Source organism: Rhinopithecus roxellana, chromosome 19 (genome assembly GCF_007565055.1).
Source record: "Rhinopithecus roxellana isolate Shanxi Qingling chromosome 19, ASM756505v1, whole genome shotgun sequence".
NCBI classification, from domain to species: domain Eukaryota; kingdom Metazoa; phylum Chordata; class Mammalia; order Primates; family Cercopithecidae; genus Rhinopithecus; species Rhinopithecus roxellana.
Genome location: NC_044567.1, coordinates 15993716 through 16012055, shown reverse-complemented (window position 1 = coordinate 16012055; position 18340 = coordinate 15993716). Strand labels below are relative to the sequence as shown.

General features: G+C 41.9%; 1 protein-coding gene across 2 annotated transcripts in view; it reads right to left on the bottom strand.

Moving 5' to 3' along the window:
• LOC104658490 (keratin-associated protein 9-2-like) overlaps positions 1-18340 on the bottom strand; it is a 335619-nt gene that overhangs the window by 274689 nt on the left and 42590 nt on the right. The window lies entirely within an intron of this gene.

Below are 18340 nucleotides of genomic sequence, written 5' to 3'. Positions count from 1 at the left end.
TGGTAGTAGACACCATAAAAACAAGAAGGATTAAAAACACAAAGAAATGTCTTCCTCTTTAAAACAGATAAATTGGACTCCTCCTGTTCATCCATGCATTCACTTAATAACCATGAACAGCGTGCTTTCTATGTTAGACGGTGTATCCCGTAACACCACTTTACAGCTCTTTATTGAGGTCTAGATATTTTGGCCCATCCTTCAGATGCAGCATTTCATGGGACACCCTGCTGGATCTCCTGTGCTGTGCTTCCTTCTGTGGCTGCAGGCGCCACGCTGGAGCAATGCGTAGGAGAAGCAGAGTATTTCCACCTGAGCCTCTACACTCACTGCACCTCCCATGCTCACTCTGCAACACACATTTGTTGGCAAAGGTCCAGTCCTCAACCTTCAAGGTTCAGAAATTTTATTTTACCAAGGTTGGTCAGGAGTTAAGGGAATGGAGCCAGCTAAACCCAAGGAACAAGAGGCCCCTGTTCATTTACAACGGAAGTTGTCTTGTTGTTGTTTTGCCATTATACCATGCACCTGTCTTGGGATCAATGTGCCTGCACACTGAATTAAGTATCAGAAAATTGTTTTGTGATCATGAAATAAGGGTAAAGGATTGAAAGGCATTTTTCTTAGGAATGCTTTCACACTGTTGGTGGGAGTGTAAATTAGTTCAACCATTGTGGAAGACAGTGTGGCGATTCCTCAAAGATCTACAACTAGAAATACCATTTGGCCCAGCCATCCCATTACTAGGTATATACTCAAAGGATTAAATCATTCTACTATAAAGACACATGCACACGTATGTTTACTGCGGCACTGTTCACAATAACAAAGACGTGGGACCAACCCAATTGCCCATCAATGATAGACTGGATAAAAGAAAATGTGGCACAGATATACCATGGAATACTACTCAGCCATAAAAAAGGAAGAGTTTGTGTCCTTTGCAGGGACAGGAACACCCGGCTGAAGTGGGAATGAGGCAGAGGCTGAAAGGCACAGCAGAGTGCTGTGCAACAGATGCCACCTGGCAGACACAGTGCTCTCATCACAAGAGACTGTTATTTGGTACTGAAGTAGCCTTCACATTCCACAGGAAAATGTCTTTCTATTTTTTATATTATACTTTAAGTTCTGGGGTACAGATGCAGAATGTGCAGGTTTGTTACATAGGTATAGATGTGCCATCGTGGCTTGCTGCACCCATCAACCCGTCATCTACATTAGATATTTGTCCTAATGCACTCTGCTGTGTCTTCCAGCCTCTGCCTCATTCCCACTTCAGCCAGGTATTCCTGCTTACATCTGTGGCAAGCCCTCAGCTAGCTTCTCCTCCCAGACTGAGAATCCTCCTAAACTGCACCTCTTGCCATTTCCCTCCAGGGGACAATAGACTTCTTCATCTTGTACCTGGGTGACACCAGCCTCTCAGAATTCCTAAGGATCAGAGGAGTGGGTAGGACAGGTGGATCAGGTAGATGCATGAAGAGAGGTAACGCCAGTTACTCAGACTCTACCTGCGCTACCAGAGTCCTGAGCTTCTTGCCCCCCCATTCGGGAGGTGTTAGGGGTCTCACTCTGAATCATTAGTAGTTTGTTCTTTAGCTTTTATTTCCATTTCTTCCAAGTGTGTGTGTGTGTGTGTGCGCGCGCATGCTGCCACTGATACTACTTTTCCCTCTTAGCGATTAAAAGAAAAAAAGATACATTTGAAAAAGTGGTGTATTATCTATTCTGTTAATATGATGTCAGTATTTATGAGGTGTGGTCTTTGTGCCTCTTTTTAAAGATATAGGGAATTACTCCATGGCCAAAATTCAGTGGCTTCCCATATCACAGAGTAAAAGGCAGAGTCCCTGCCGAATGATGCCGTCCACATCCCTCACCATTCACCTCCGAATTGCTGAGGTCCTTTTCACCACCCCCCCTTCCATCCCTGAGCACCCCCACGTCCCCACTGCTCCACCCACACTCACACCTAAACTGCTGTAGACCTTTGCACCTGAGCTACCATATGGCTCTTTCCTCCCTGCTGTCATTCAAATACCACTCTCACAGGGAGGCCCATTCTCATCTCTCTATACTCAAGGGCAACTTCCCCAGCCCCCCCGCCAGCCTTCCTTTTTCTCCTCTGACCTACTCTCTTCACTTCTAGCTCCCTCCCCTGAATCCAAGTTCCACCAGGGCAGAAACATTTGTGTTTTTTTAACTACTGTATCCCCAGCATCTGCAACAGAACCTTGCACACACTGATATTTACACAGACTTGTGGATTCATGAATGAATGTGTGAGTAAATGAATGAATACATCAAATACTATACAAGGTTCGTAGTAAAAAGTAGCAGCCCCTGGTGTCCCCACTCCTGAATCTTTTTCTCTGAAATCTTTTAGCTTTTGTTTCTGGTATTAACTTAAATATCTCTAAGGAATATGCTTACACTGCTATTTCTTGTTCTATCAACTTAAGACATTAAAGACCTAAATTCCCATGTAGAAGATGGCATTACAGGATTCTCACACCATCCCACATCTCTGGTTGCCATTTCTCTACCTTTCCAGTGTGATTACATCACATTGTCTTATAATTTACATATATATTATCTATATGGGGTTTATATCCCGCTGCTAGAATGAAGCCTTGTCAGCAGGAATTTCTGTTTGTCTTGCTCATGGAAGTATCCTCATGGCCTAGAACAGTGCCAGGCCCTCAGCAGGTACTGAGTAAATATTTGTGGAATGAATGGATGAATTCTGAGATGTATGGGCTGTGACTTATCTGCCAGTTACTCATCGCTGCACTTTCGGGATGAGTGGGCCACCCCCATGTCCCTGTGGTTTTCCAGCTAGGATTCTCCCTCAAACTCTGCTCCTTCAGGAAACCTTCAATGACTCCCTCTCACCCAGCTTTACTCAGGGATCCTTCCTCTATATCCACAGATCTTGTCATGAACATTATACATAATTCCCGATTAGTCACCTTCTCTAACTAGGCTGCCACTTCCTTGGCATCATGGACTGTGTCTTGATGATTTCTGAACCCTGTTGTCTATCATGGCATCCCTCCTATTGTAATTGATTCTCAAGCAGCTCTGAGTGAAGGACACACTGTCCCTGCTTACCACTTGGAGGCAAGAGAGAAGACATCTTCCTGTTCCCGGAGAGCCCTAGGGTGAGTCACTTCACCATTTACAGAGATAACATGTGGCTAGATGGCTTCCTCTTTCACTCTTCGCTTCCCCAGGTTAATAATTGCCAGATCATTTCATACTCTTTATTTGTCCAACCATTTCACTTCTTGCCATCCCTTTCCATGTCCAAATCTCCCTCCGAAATAAAAATAAATTTTGAATTAGAGCATCGTGACTTCTTTCAAAGTGAGAATGACTGCCTTATGAAACGTGCGATTCCATGTGAGGCTCCGCGTGACAAGATCAAGCATTCCAAACTAAAATGTACAACCAGTGGAAATCTCTTCCTGCTCTGTGACTACTGGTACTTTACAGCGTGGTTCTCCCACTTTGCCATGCATCCGAAGCCCTGGAAAGACTTGCTAAGATGCAGCCACAGACTCTGGGGCCCCACTCCCAGAATTTCTGATCCAGAGAATCAGAGGTGGAGTGTGGGAATTTGCACTGCCACAAGCTCCCGGGTGCTGCGGATGCTGCCAGTCTGAAATCTACACTTTGAAAACCCTTGCTTTTCCATAACGCTTCAAGAAGTCTTAGGCACTAAGTTGATGCACCTGCGAAGAGGTTAGATTTCCCTCATCCCCTCCCACCACCGCCAAGATAAGTAGCTGCTGAGTACAGCGTTACAGCACTTCTCACGCTCTAACAGGCACACAGATCACCTGTAGATCTCGATAAAACACAGATCCTTATTCAGCAGGTCCGCGGTGGGGGATGGGTGGGGCGTGGTCCGAGATCTGATGGGGGGGGGGGGTTCTAATCAGCCCCCAGGTGACGCCAATGTGGCTGACTCTCCGCCTAAACTCTGAGTTGCAGGCATTACAAATGATACCGTGTCCATTAGTATTGAAAGGAAGTGACTTTCTTAGGTCTCAAAGCTTTGAGTGGTTCATTTGATTCAGGCATTTGCTTCAGGCCTGAGCTCTAAAACTACTAATACACTCTTTTTTTTTTTTTCCTCATGACCCAACTTGAGAATATCCTTTTATTATTCGTTTAAAATTTTGACAACATAGAAACAAGTTAGCATTTTTAACTTTCACCCATATAAAACTTCCAGCAAGAATGGGCCCAGCTGACTCATTGTCACTGCCCAGAGATCCCTGAGCTCTATTCAAACACTGCAGATAATTGTAAACCTGGAGACAGGGCTGGGAGGGTGGGGCTGTTTATCCTTGTTGATTGAGAAACCTACTCTTTGTCCTGTGCTGGTGTTTTGTTACATAGTTAACAGCACCTAGCCTTCCATTGAAATCCTGCCTCAGAGCACCATTATCTCATGCATTATTGAGCTCAATTCTCCCAAAGGCCTGTTTTCTCTCTTTTTTATTTCATGGCTATAAAGAGATTGTGGTGATGGGGAAGTGAAAGAGAAAACACCTCCACCTCCCAAAACCTACCTGATTCAGCTGATCCAGGACATATCCTTTTTTTTTTTTTTTTTTTTTTTTTTTGAGACGGAGTCTCTCTCTGTTGCCCAGGATGGAGTGCAGTGGCGTGATCTCGGCTCACCGCAACCTCCACCTCCCAAGTTCAAGCAATTCTCCTACTCAGCCTCCCAAGTAGCTGGGATTACAGACACATGCTACCACATTCGGCTAATTTTTGTATTTTTAGTAGAGATGGGGTTTCCCCATGTTGGTCAGGCTGATCTCGAACTCCTGACCTCATGATCTGCCCGCCTCGGCCTCCCAAAGTGCTGGGATTACAGGCGTGAGCCACCGTACCCGGCCCAGGACATATCCTTTATATCATGATGTTGTGAACACATGTATACATACATATGTGTATATATGCACCCACCGCATATATGTAATATATACCCACACATACATATACACACATAAAGAGAAAATGCCTCCCAAAACCTACCTAATCCAGTGTGACTCTCTTACACCTGCAGGTGGATAGTAGTAAGTGAACATTTAGGGGAGGCAGGACAAGCTACACAATTTTCAGGGCTCGGTATAAAGCAGACATGCAGGACCCAATTGTCAAGAATTTCAACACTGCAACAGCAGAGCATTAATCCAAGTGCCAGGCCCTTCCAAGCTCATGTGCTCATGAGGCTAACCCTGGGGGAAGAACTCTGACATAACGAATACCTCATGAATTTGGAAGCTCTCACTCTCTTCCCTTCTTCCCTCCTCTCTCCCTTTCAAAACATATGTCAGAAAAGAAGAGCTCCGATGAGAATGGTGATGTCATTTGTTCTGTGGTTGAATATACACTCGTATCTCTTCTTTGTCCTGTCTTTCCTTCATTTTCTGCCAAATAGCTCAACCTTCCGACTAAGAAAAACCCAACTATATCCCACTGGTTCCAACAAGGGCTAAACTGAACTCTACCTTTGGTCCAACTATGATAGGATGGTTTACCTAATCTACGATAAGGAAATGTACTGCAAAATATGACTAGAAGGGAGGGTGTATAGTTTCCTCAAATGAGATTTTTAAGTCATCAGACAGCCCTTCCCAAACTCTGAGCGCTCACCATGGATCTTGTTAAAATGCAAATTCCAATTTAGGAGGGGTGAAAGGGGCATAGGGCATATCTACGCTGTGAGGCTGTGAGGCCAAGAACCACACTTTGAGTAGCAGAGCTCTAGAACTACCCTGTCACTTAAGGTAGACACTAACCACAGGTACCTATCGAGCCCTTGAAATGTGGCTTGTCTAAATAGAGATAAAATCTGAGTGTAAAATGCACACCACTTTTCAAGGATGTAATTCAAAAAATAAAATAAATATCCCATTAAGAATTATATATTGATTCTATGTTTTAGATATATTGAGTTAAACAAAGGATAGTATTTAAAATTAATTTCACCTGTTTCTACTTTTTAATTTGGCTAGTAGAAAATTTAAAATTACCTATGTGGCTCACTGCTGGACAGCATTCTTCTAGGAGGTCAGGTGGAGCTTGAGTTATCCATCCTCTCCATTTCATTATGAACTCCTTGGGGCGAAAGCATGGAACCAGCTCTGGACATCACCCAGGGAGGTGAGTTCATCTGTTATGGTCTCATCCATTAAGTTTTCTTCTCTGGCTCTCACCACCCCAATACAGATACACAGACGCAAATACAAACACACACACACACACAGAGAGAGAGAGAGAGAGAGAGAGGAGTGGGAAAGACTGGAAGACAGGACCTTGTCTTACGTATCTTTCTGTCCTCAATGCCCAGTACAGAGTCTATTATCTTAAGTAATCCATAAGTATCTGAGATATGGATCCTCTATGTAAATCATTCATGGCTCCTCCACTTATACTTCTGGGTCACTGTAAATGTTTGAAAGTAATCATGTATTTTCTCAATTATATTTTCCTCCGGGTTGTCCTTCAGCTTACCTTGTATTAGCTGCATGGGCTCAATAAGCATCCATGACACAACACTACTAGCTCAGTGCACATTGAAGGGTGAATGTTAGTGGCCTTTTTCTTGCCACCATCACCAAGTTTACAATTACAGCACTTCAACTATGATCATGGCTGCTAGTAAGAGCTACACCTCACTGGGTGCTTCCTACATACCAGGTGCTGTACCTGCACTTCAGATATGGCATTTCATTTAATCCTCACACCACCACCATGCTGGCCATTATGATGGTCTTCCACTTTCCACAGGAGGAAAATGAGGCTCAGAGAGGTTAAGAACCTTGCCCAAGCAAGTGGCAGAGAGAGTATTCAAGTCCAGATCTCCAAAGTCTGTGTTTTCAATCCTGGGTATCTATAACATTAGCAGAGTGCTCAGAATCATCAGTGCAGCAAACAGGAAAAAGGGAAGTGGGGTGGTTTTCAATAGCGTGTGAATACGCACACCAAGATGAAGCATTCTTTCATTTTTTTCCCTTGGTCTATTGTTAAATGTACATATATAGTATTTCCCAATAAATTAGAAAACAGAAAAAATAAGTCATCAACCTTTTCTCTCTAAATCAAGGAACATATAAATCTGATATATCCTTTATATCAGAATGTTGTGAACACATGTATAAATATATATGTGTATATATACACTCACCACATATATGTAATATATACCCACACATACATACACATACATAAATTGTGACTAGACGCACATGGTAGTAAAAAGTGTGCTTTTAAAAAGCCACTAGGTACATCTTTAATAAAGCCTCACATGACATAGGAACAAAATGAGTCCTGCAGTGGGGAACAAAACGAATTATTGGTATAGATCAATAGTTAATAACGGTTCAGTTACTAACATGGGGCATGTCAGAGTAACACAATGGGGAAATACACGTACAAGGAGAAAAACAGAAGAATAATTCAAAATAAATTACCAATGAATTGTTTTATGATAAAAGCATAAGTTTTGGAATGGTCTTTAAAAGACAGATTTAAAATGTTTGAATCAGGCTCAGGTTTGAAGCTTTTTTTTTTTTTTTTTTTTTTTTTCCTAATTGACTTTATTCTTTTCTCATTAAAAGAGCTGTTCCAGGCTGGGTGCAGTGGCTCACGCCTGTAATTCCAGCACTTTCGGAGGCCAAGGCCGGCAGATCACTTGAAGTTAGTAGTTCAAGACCAGCCTGGCCAATATGGTGAAACCCCGTCTCTACTAAAACTACAAAAATTAACAGGGCATGATGGTGCACACCTGTGAGTCCAGCTACTTGGGAGGCTGAGGCACGAGAATCGCTTGAACTTGGGAGGTGGAGGTTGTAGTGAGCCTAGATTGCACCACTGCACTCCACCCTGGGCAACAAGTAGGAGATTCTGTTTCAAAAAAAAAAGAGCTGTTCCATCCCAAAAAGTTTTTATGACAGTTTTACTTTAGGGATTATTATCTCTGTGTATGAATATCTCAGTACAATTTTAAAACACCCAAGTTTTAAAATAACACACAAACTACTGTCGCCAAACCAAACTAGGTCCATTTGCCCTCAGGCAATGGAACGTCAAGCACCAAAGCACTGGGTTTTGGCGGCGAGAAAGGTTTATTGTGAGTAGACTGACAAGGAAACTGAAGGAAACACTCAAATCTGTCTCCCTGACCTTGAGGCTAGGTCAGGTTTTATAACCATAGGGTAATGAGGATGATCTGACTTGCAATGAGGTGATGCTGGGAGGTGTGATCTGACCCGACCCTGCCATGGGGTGTTGGCTTCTTAATTCAGTCCCCACTCCTTAGTCCAAACACTTAGGTTCCTACACGCTTGGTTCATCTGGGCATGCTCAGGTTGTGTGACCTTCAACCTGGGGGGTCCATGAACTGAAAAACAACTCACAACAACTCACAACTCTGTGACATAAAAGTTGAATCAGATCGGTCTGATGACGTTATGCTACTTACTAAGTCTGTGTCAATAAAATTGTAAAAAACATATTAAAATCTTTCTTGCAGTTCTACCAGAAGAGATTTCATTCACATTTCCGCATCAAAAATGTCGGTTGGATAAAATTTTTGGGATACTAAGAAACAAAATGACAAAGACAAAATGATCATAATCATTATAACAAAGCTCAGGTTTTTTTGGTTTTTTGTTTGTTTTCGTTTTTTCTTGAGACAGAATTTCACTCTTGTCCAGGCTGGAGTGACCTGGCACAATCTTGGCTCACTGCAACCTCTGCCTCCCAAGTTCAAGCGATTCTCCTGCCTCAGCCTCCTGAGCAACTGGATTACAGGTGCCCATCACCATGCCCAGCTAATTTTTGTATTTTTAGTAGAGACAGAGTTTCGCCATGTTGGCCAGGCTGGTCTTGAACTCCTGACCTCAGGTGATTCACCCGCCTTGGCCTCCCAAAGTGCTGGGATTTTAGGCGTGGGCCACCATGCCAGGCCCAAAGCAGTCATTTAAATACAAGATTGTGACCAGCCAGAGTAACTGGTTTCCATTTTTGCTCTTCGATTGATAGATCATTGCATCTAGAGTCAAATTTGCGGTATAGCTTTTCAGTTTTAACAATGCTAAGGCCCTATATCAGTGTAATCAAGGGAAATAATCTAAATTAAATATTAAAAACCTGAATCCAAATTCTGGTTGAATGCCATACTTATTACGATCAATGAATATAAATGGTGGCTCCACACACACTGTAGTAAATAATGTGCTTTTAAAAAGCCACCAGATAAATCTCTAATAATGCCTCCAATGACTTAGGAACAAAATGAGTCCTGCTGTAGGGAAGAAAGTGAATGATTGGTATAGATCGAATTGCCTACAAACATCGTGTGTCAACATTAATGTCAGTTCCTTGGAACCAATAGATTGCTCCTTAATTACTCCATGCTTCCAGAACCTGTAGTCCTCCTGACAGCTCATTTCACAGAGATGCATTTATTTTGAAAAAGTATACATAGCTACCAGACCGTCCACTCTGTCAACATAAGGGTTGGCCATAAAAACCTGCTATATTTTACTCTGGGCAGCAATTATTTAATATCCCTCAACATATGTGTCAAACATATAAGAAATTGCTCCAGGCTTTTCTACCTTTTCATTGCTTAAAAAAGTAGAAAACGCCCAACAATGAGGCCTTCGTAGAACTAGAATCATCGTAGAACCCGAGGCATCAAAAATATTAGTTGCATAGTGAAAGCCAAATAGGAGCAACTCATTCTTTAAAAAAAACACAATTAATAAAACGCATCTCCACTGACACCTAGTAAGTCTCCGGGAAGGTGTAAAGCCCCGGATTTATAAGACTAAGAAACATATTACAGGAATAAAACCCTAAACCACAAAAAGGTGTAGTGTTTGCAACGGTTGTGGTCACTAGGGAATCCTGTTTCAACGCTGATGCTTCTCTGCCTTCCCTTTTTCTAAATCAGGTTAAATGGGGCTCCTGACGGTGGAGCTGTTCCTCCTGACCCTCTGACACCCCAAACTGGACTCTCCCCGGACTGATTACCTCATCACATGCTGCTGTCCAACTATGCAATTAACACATCACCTGGCCCCCTAACCCTGCAGATTGACCTGACTCATGCAATTCTTTTTGTTGATTTTTTAGAGGCAGGGTCTTGCTCTGTTCCCCAGTCTGGAGTTCAGTGACACAGTCACCACTCACTGCAGTCTCGACCTTCTGGGCTCAAGCAATCCTCCCACTTCAGCCTCCTAAGTAGCTGGAACTACAAGCACCTGCCACTACACCCTGCTTTTTTTTTTTTTTTTTTTTTTTTTTTTTTTTTTTTTTTAATGTTTTGTAGAGAAGGAGTCTCACTATGTTTCCAGGGCTGGTCTTGAAATGGATTTAAGCGATCCTCCCACCTCGGCTTACAGGCGTGAGCCACCGCGCCCAGCCTGCAGTTATTTATTTTCAGAGTTCCCTGGGGGCTGGCAGAAGAAATATTAACAAGGGCCCATATGAAAGGAGCAAGCAAGAATCCCTGGGAAGTGCTGGGAAAAATCAGGAGGAAGTGAGGCTGAAAGCCGAAGAAACCGGGGAAGGCTTCCTAGAGGGGTGGCTTTCAGAGCAAGATGTTTCCTCACTGTTCTGCTCCCACATCCCACACCTCCTCATCTTCCTTACCACCCACGTTAAAATGTGAGCAGTCTTTCTTTGGAGTTATCTGACTCTTTCAGAGTTAAGACACGAAGAGATGGAATGAATGTGACCTTTTTAGCCTCCTTTCCTCTCTTCTCTACTCACTGGTTCCTTTCCAGCCCAGCTCTGCTCATTTCCCTGCCTCAGGACCCTTTCACATGCTGGCGCTTCCCATCCAAGCCCAGATCACACCTCCAGGAAAGGTCTGCGGCTGAGTAAGTGCCCTGCTCTTCCCCACCTGCTCTAGGACTGCAGATCCTAGAGAGAGGTTGCACATCTTGCTCTGAAAGCCACCCGTCTAGGAAACCTTCCTGGCTTCTTCAGCTTTCAGCCTCACCTCCTCCTGACTTTTCACAGCACTTTCTGGGAACTCTTGCTTCCTCCTTTCATACATGCCCTTGTGAGCATTTCCTCTGCCAGACCATAAGCTCCTCCAGAGCAGTGTCTGACCACCCAGGAGGAACTCAGCAAATCATAAATAGTTTAATTTGTCCAGATACGTTTCTCTTTTTAAAAAACAGTTGTCAAAACTTCATTTCATCTTTTGCCAACTGCCTGACTCAGAAGACGTTAATGTTCATTTGTTTGTTTGTGTTTATTTGTTTGTTTGTTTGTTTGGAGACAGTGTCTTGCTCTGTTGCCCAGGCTGGAGTACAGTGGCGTGATAACAGCTCACAGCAGCCTCAATTTCCCAGGCTCGAGGGATCCTCTCACCTCAGCCTCCCGAGTAGCTGGGGACTACAGACGTGCACCACCATGCCTGGCTAAATTTTGTATATTTTGTAAAGATGGGTTTTCACCATGTTGCCCAGGTTTTGAACTCCTGAGCTCAAGCAATCAGCTCGCTTCGGCCTCCCAACGTGCTAGGATTACAGGTGTGAGCCACCACGCCCGGCCCAGAAGATGTTGATCTTTACAGGCAGCTTTCCTGAAACCTGTTTATTAATACAACTCTTCCTTGCAAAATTAAGTGTTGGGAAAAGCGTTCTTTCCCTGTCTCTTTCCATCCCTTCCCCATTTCAAGCTCCATCCTGTACGTTCCAACAAATGTTCAATATGGAGCTTCTCTTTTAACCAGTCTGATGCCTTGTATGGTTTGTTTTTCCCTTTTTACTTAAGTGTGTGCACATAAAAAAGCAATGAAATACCCCACTGAGCAGCAATGTAAACACATCTGCTGTTTGTGTTCTGAAAAACTAATTAATAATACATCTCTTCATCTAGTCTGATGCATCCATATACATCGTGCCTTGCTCTAGGAGCATTCTGAAGCCGATGATCGCTGCCATATCTTAGAGCACCTATTTCAATTTTGTGTGATTAGTAGCAAGGGAAGGACCACATTGAAAGAGGAGGTCTCTAGCCCCAGGTAGACACAAAAATGTGTTGAGTATAGACCTTCTATTCACCTTTCAAGCAGTAATTTCATTGATGAGAGTTTTCTTTATACATCAGGGTGTTGCTGGCAAGACAGTTTTCCTGGGTCATGCAAAAGGACTAAAAATCAATTTGCAAAGCAAATATTATGTAGCTTAATCTCAACTTTCTATATTTGTACTGTTGCTATAGGCAAGTCATTAATCTGGGTATGCCTCAGCTTTTTCATTTGTAAAATGAGGATGGCCTACATGATTTTCAAGGGCTCTTTCAGATATGATAGCCTATATGGTTCTTTGTATTTAGAAACAAGCCTCATGAGAAATAAAAACACATGGTGAGTGATTTATCACTTGCTTACTTGTTTTCAAAAATAGTAAGTTTGGGTTGTTCAGATAACAAAAGCATAACAGAAAATTAAATCACTGATGATTTCTCCCTTAAAATATAGTCTAAAAAAGTTTGATGCTAACTGGTTATTACCATTTAGTTAGCTAACAATATTATAGCCTATAGCTAGGCAATATTTTCTAGAGCTTTCACAAACTGCACCCAAGCACCATAAATTCTACAGTCTTAGGTTATCACAATGAATGAAATTCTCAATGATGTGACAATGCAGCAGTTCAGGGAGAAGAAACCTCCAGGCAGCAGCAAGGCCTATGCAAGATGGCGGCCTCTCCCAGGAGATGCTGCTTCCTGTGGTCTGTCTGTGCAGATTTGACTCTGGAGTTTTGGAAGACTGTGTGAACTAGAATCATGGTGGTAATTTATGTATGAGGGATAAACATAAGAATCAACAAGACCGGCACTGGGCACGGTGGCTCACGCCTGTAATACCAGCACGTTGGGAGGCCGAGGTGGGTGGATCACTTGAGGTCAGGAGTTCGAGACTGACCAACATGGTGAAACCCTGTCTCTACTAAAAAATACAAAAATTAGGCTGGGTGCGGTGGCTCACGCCTATAATCCCAGCACTTTCGGAGGCTGAGGTGGGCAGATCACCTGAGGTCAGGAGTTTGAGACCAGCCTGACCAACATGGAGAAACCCTGTCTCTACTAAATATACAAAAAATTAGCCGGGTGTGGTGGTGCAGGCCTGTAATCCCAGCTACTCAGGAGGCTGAGGTAGGAGAATCGCTTGAACCTGGGAGGCAGAGGTTGCAGTGAGCCGAGATTGCACCATTGGCCTCCAGCCTGGGCAACAAGAGTGAAACTCCATTTCAAAAAAAAAAAAAAAAAAAACTTAGCAGGGCATGGTGGCAGGTGCCTGTAATCCTAGCTGCTCAGGAGGCTGAGGCAGGAGAATCTCTTGAACCCGGGAGGTGGAGCTTGCAGTGGGCCGAGATCACACCTTTGCACTCTGGCCTGGGCAACAGAGCAAGATTCTGTCTCAAAAAAAAAAAAAAAAAAAAAAAACCAACAAGACTGCAGAAAACCTTTCCTATATACCTTACTAATACCTTATTATGCACCCCCAGCCTGGTCTCCAAATCAGAATACTCAACAGTCTTCCTCTTCATCCAGGTCTCCTCCACCTAAATCTGACACAAGTGCCACAGACTTGGCATTTCCACAAATAAACACACCATGTTCCCCTTTGCAATGAGATTCTGTCATTTGCAACAACATGGATGGAACTGGAGGTCATTATGTTAAGTAAACCATCTCCCAAACCATCTCCCAGTCCTGTCCCAGTGTCCCGCTTGCCATGGGGCACCACTATCACCACCCAGTCATTCTCATCTCATCCTATTCCCCATGTCCCACACTCACTCATTCCACAAAGGAATCAGGGCCAAAGCGCATGCACACACTGTACCCAAGAGAGAGAGACGTGCACAGGAGAGATGAACAGGGTGACCAACTGTCCTGGGACTGACTATCCCAGTTTTAACTCTGAAAGTCTCACATTGCAGAAAGCTCTGTATCCTGAGCAAACCAGAACAGCTGGCCATCCTGGAGGGAAGGAATTTGAGAGCACAGGGATGGCTTCCTGGAAGAAATGACATGCAGAAGAAGAGAAGGGGACGCAGTATACAAAAGCATGGAATGGAGGAATCGGTGGTGTGTGTTACTGGACTGTGCCATCTGAGGCATGGAGGGATGGCCAGAGGGTCTAGAAAGGTAGGCAGGGGCTGGATCTTGGAAAGTTGTATATTGGACTTGACTACATACCACTGTCGGTTTTTCACATAAGTGAAATAATCAGATTTGCATTTTTAGGCAGGTGTTTGAGACTGGACCTCAACATTGATGAACAACATTGATGGCTAGAAACAGGTGCTAATACTATTTTTAAATTGTTGATAACTTCTTTACTATGATTCCAGGGGTAGGAACTAGAATTTGTCTTGATGACAAATTATTCCTCTGTTTTGGGAGGAATTCAGTTGGGCTCTCTCTTAGTCAAGCTTGTGTAAAATAAGTACTCATTTGTCCTTGGCATAACACGGGATATTGGCAAAATAACACAGATACGGAGCCAATCGCAGGGGTGAAGAGGACCATTGAGCCTGTGGTTTCCCAGTCAGAGATTTAGGATGTTGAATCCGAATGCAGCCCTATCTGGTTTCAGACGTCCCCTCCAGGATGAAAAGATTATACCCATCCTGGCTGGGCACACTGGCTCATGCTTGTAATCCCAATATTTTGGTAAGCCGATGCAGGAGGATCACAATTAAGATATCCATCTCATCAGTTAAAACTATGCCCTCACACCGGACCACGTAGCCTATAGTACACTAAAATAAGTTAGCATTTTAAAAATAAATCTTGTTATTGGTACAGGTTTATTGTATTAGGAGATTTTGTGTTGCAAATGGCAATGTAAAGGAAATATAAACACTTTAAATATTTTTCAATTGTTTAATATACCAGGAGTTTCAAAAATGGAAATAGTCTAGATGCCCCTCAAATCCTGAAAGGACTTGCAAAGGAATATGCATCCAGAGACAGGAGGAATCTGTGACCATCATTTGCAATCTACATTATCTATATGTGTATCTCTTAAGCATACGTTATTTCATTTTGCCTGTTTTTATACTACATATCAATAAAATCTGGATGGATTCTGTTGTCTTCTTTCAGCATTATGTTTTTTAATATTTATCCATGTCAATAATGTAATTTTTTTTTTTTTTTTTAAGGCAGAGCCTGGCTCTGTCGCCCAGGTTGGAGTGCAGTGGCACGATCTTGGCTCACTGCAACCTGCACCTCCTGGGTTCAAGTGATTCTCCTACCTCAGCTTCCCGAATAGCTGGGATCACAGGCGCCCACCACTATGCCCAGCTAATTTTTGTATTTTTAGTAGAGCCTGGGTTTCACCATATTGGCCAGGCTGGTCTCAAACTCCTGGCCTCAAGTGATCTATCCAACTCAGGCTCCCAAAGTGCTGCGATTACAGGCACGAGCCACCGCACCCAGCTAATTTATTTATTTTTAACTGTTGCATAGCATGCCACTGTATGAACATGTATGAATGCATTTATTCATTCTACTATTAACATTTGAGTTGTTTCCAGTTTTCTGTTTCTTGTGTGTGTATGTTAGTACATGTGTGTGTTATTAATATGAACAATGGTTCTGTGACTATTCTTGTACATGTCTATCATTCAATACTTATAAGAGTTTCTCTGAAGTGAACACCTAGGAATGGTTTGCTGAGTGATGGCTATGTGAATATTCAGCCTTCTAACATAATCTCAAACTATTTTACAAAGTGATTGTACCTATTTATACAGCTAACATCAATGGATTGGAATTCCCCTCAGTCATACTTGCTATTGTCCAACTTTTTAACTTTTTTCAATTGGCAGATGTGGAATGGGCCATTCAGCTTTCCTCGTTTCTGCAAATCTATTCATATTTTGCCCACTTTCTCACTGGGATGTTTTTCTTTTTCTTACTGATTTGTAGGGATTTTCCATATTCTGGAAACTAATTTCTTGACAGTTACACGATTTCTAAATATCTGCTCCCTGTTTGAGGTTTTTTTCATTGTAATTATGGTATATTTTAATGAATAAAAATTGCTAAATCGGTATCCATTTTGTACTTCACAGTTTTCACTTTCTGTGTCTTGTTAGAAATACTCCTTTACTCTAATTCCTAGAGATATTATTCTGTGTTTTCTTCTACATGTTGTATAGTTTTTAACTTTTCACATTTTTATCTTTAATGAATCTGGAATTCATTTTCATATATTTTAGGTAAATTTTGCCTTAGAACAGAAATACAATTTCCATTTATTAAATGTGGGATACTCCATTTCTTTCCACATTGATTTATAATGCCCAAGCAGGACAAAATTGAGTTTCTATATGCAATAGATCTGTTTCTGAGCTCTTTGTGCTAATTCACTGGCTTATTTCCAGATCAATGTAACAGCCATCATGTGAAAGGCAAAACCATAAAATTAGAAAACATAATATGCATTCTTTTTTTTCTTCAACTTTTAAGTTCAAGGGCACATGTGCAGGGTGTGCAGGTTTGTTACATAGGTAAACGTGTGCCATGGTGGTTTACCTCACAGATCATTCCAACACCCAGGTATTAAGCCCAGCGTCCATTAGCTATTCTTCCTGATGCTTTCCCCCCAACCACAGGTGCCCAGTGTGTGTTGTTCCCCACCATGTGTCCATGTGTGGAAAATGTAATATGTATTCTTAACCTGTCAATATCTAACGTTAATCTGTATGTTTGCTGTTTTCCTAAACAGTTGCACACTTTAGAACAATTTAACTCCATTCATCCCCTTCCAGCTCTCATCTACTTTAATTCCATATTGTGTTTTCTTCTCAATAGATATATTATTTTATAGCCAATATTTGTCTTTACATTTACATTTGGTCACATGCTTAGCACCTTATTTGTTTATTATTTTCATTCTTTCATGCATGTCAGAACTTTCATCTGGAATCATCTTCCTTCTGCTTAAAATACATTCTCTCAGACTGCTCTTAGTGAAAACTTAGAAGTTGATGGCAAATTCAGTTTTTTAAATCTTGAAAATGGCTTTATTTTATCCTCTTTCAAATATAATGTTACCGAGTCAGAAAATTCTGGAATGGCAGTTATTTCCTCCCAGCACATTGAAGATTCTATTCCATTTCCAGTGTCCATTGTTGCTTTTGAGGAGTCAGCCATCAGTCTAACCACCATTCCTTTGCTGGTGATTTATTTTCTATCTGCTTGTAATTATCTGGTTGTCTGCCTCAATGTGTGTAGTGATTTATTTTTATTCCTTTTGCCTGAAATTCATTAGGTCTCCTTAATCGGAGAACTTGGGTTTTTTTTTTTTTTAACAATTCTATAAAATTCTCACTTTTTATTTTGTTGAATGTTTTCTTATTCTCTCGTGTCTTCTCCTGGAACTCTGATTAGACATATTTAGACCTTCTAATTCTAGCCCTCATGCCTCTTGACTTCTTCCTTCGTCACTTAGTTGCATTCTGGAAAATTTCCTCAGAGCTACATTTTGTTCAATAATCCTGGTTTAATCTGTTCCTGGACTCATCCACTGAACTTGTAATTTTAATGTCATTATTTATTTCCTCTGGTTTGTATTTCAGATCTGCTTGGTACTTACTCCAAATTTCAAGTATATTTTATTTTCTAAAAGAATTTATATTTATATTCTTCATCCAATCATTCTATAGCCACTATGAGACAATAAACAAATCCACCCAACTCATCAAAACACAGCTGAGAATTACCAAATAAGTACAAACAAAAACCTAAATATGACAGATTAACTGTGCCGAATACAATGATGTAAGTTTACTATATATCAACCTCCTTGTACCCGTCTCCTCACTTCAACAAATAACTCAGGGCCAAACTTCCAACTTCCTTCACCTATACTTCCACCCTCCTTCTCCCTCTCTGAACAAGACACCACTCCACAGACTGTAGGTTCTACGTCTATCATATGTGACTGCAATAGCTTGGTCATGGTAGAAAAAAAAGAAAAAAAAGTTGAAAGTCCTCTGAAAACTGTAGTGCTTATAATAGTCTTCCCAACTACTGGCCATACTTAATATTAATCATTAACACTCTCAGTAGAGTGTCTCAGAGGTCAAATGTCCCTTCTACTAGCTACAAGGAAGTTGGGATCTAATAAGTATTAATTTACAGATGCAGTCACTCAACAGCCTGAAATATCAGGGGCTCTAAATTCATGACTTTGTGTATGAACAAGGGTCAATAGGATCTTTATTCAGTCCTCGAGATACAACTCAGAAAAATGAATTGCTGT